Consider the following 1,832-nt stretch of genomic DNA (forward strand, 5'->3'; position numbering starts at 1 on the left):
ATTAGAAGGAGGTCATTTATCAACATATAAAAGGCACCGAATCCAGAAATTTTCAGCCGTTCAGTGTAGATGCTCCGCTTATATTTGTTACTGTAATTTTACTTTGTCTTTGTTGATTCAGTTAACGTTAATAAACAACAATCTAACACATGAGCAAGTAATCTTGAACGCCTTTTTATTTCTATACTTCCATCTCTACAAATTAACATTGTGTAACCGTGTCGAACTCACCACTCGGCACGCTACACGCGTATCAATTCAGATTCTACGTGCCTCGAAATTTATTGATGGTGCATTCATGGATTATATCACCCCTGTTAAGTATATTTTGGTAAAGTGTTAAGCAAAAAAACTCGGTCGGCAAAAATTTACTGTAAAACAACCACCACTAGGGTCGTGGATTCTTAGCCTAGTCTTCGGGTCGTAGTGCCTTGGAGGCCGTACAAATATTGGACTATTTACCTCTCATTATCTCAGTCGGCTTGGTTAAAGACAGTCTCGGATTTCCAGGAATTATAGAATTATTAAGTGTGACCACCAGTGATGATACGTAATGATCATTAAATATAATAGGCACCTACGGTAAAGAGTATGCTGACGGTTTTACTGCTCTTATACAGTGTGTAACGTTCAAAGCGAGCATTTACACGTTTTTGATTATACAACGGCGGTTTGTCTATCAGTGTGCGTCGGTCATCTATGGTTTGGACGAAAAATGCGCTAGGTATAATAATATGTAATTTATTAATACATTGAATTAACGTCTAGTAGACTCAAGAAATGGTATATAGTTAGTTAGTCCGGTTCTACGGACCGTTTGTCTTCCAGGTGCTATTTCTAAGTGGATGTGTTCGGGATGAACTCACCCGATAATATTTGTTTAAAGGAATCGAAAAGTATCATGTTGTACTCGGTCAGTTTAACAGAAATTCGGCTGTACTGTTACCGTACTCACCACTCGTGGCACGCCACATAAATTTGGTACTGCGGATCAGACTTCAAGGAGGCAATTCAACGGCACCACCGTCAGAGAGAACTGATCACTTTTTCGCCAATTCCAAGACAATGGATTCAACAATCAACCAACGTGTTCAGTCATCCGGTATACACGCTTAGGTTGTATTTATCATTTTACTTTCTCCACGTACATGTTTAACTAAAAGCGGTAATAAACATCTGTAATACCGCAACAAGTATTTTTGATAGTGTATCGATATAGTATATCCTTAGCCCTGTGTAACCGTGTCAAACTTACCACTTAAAATCCTCTCGTCGGTACGTAATAATATTCATAATATTATCACGGAAGCCAAGAAAACCCCACGCGCGCGCTCGCATTGTCGGAGGAATTCACGTCGAGGCCAGAGATTGTTTTCGATCAAACCGATCCTTTTCCTTTATACAGACCGCCTTTCCACCCGTGCGCGTACTCGGTCGTGCGACGAGAAAAACCGATTCGCATTTGTGTCGCTTGTCACGATCGAACGCGATCGCTTGATTTCCACTTAACGTTTCGTCGTCTGCGGGTTCGACGATAACTCCGAGGGATCCAGGTTTTGCGTCCACCTTCCGGGCAAAATATCGTACGCAAGACCGTGCAATAGAACGTTTCAACCACACCCCTAGCGCGTCGGCCTGAAAGAGTTGCGCGGGTTTCCGAATGTCATCGATAATCGTCCGAGGGGGTGGCGGTGGTGGTGGAGCGTTACGGCGTTACGGTCGAATCCGAATGGACAAACTTCGAAGTCCGCTCGCGGAAATTCTACGAGCTGTTATGAATAAGTATACGTGTACACATATACTGGGTGCACCCGTGCCGACGTGTTGGTGCA

This window comes from Sipha flava, unplaced genomic scaffold (assembly GCF_003268045.1).
Source record: "Sipha flava isolate LNK unplaced genomic scaffold, YSA_version1 124_pilon_pilon, whole genome shotgun sequence".
NCBI classification, from domain to species: domain Eukaryota; kingdom Metazoa; phylum Arthropoda; class Insecta; order Hemiptera; family Aphididae; genus Sipha; species Sipha flava.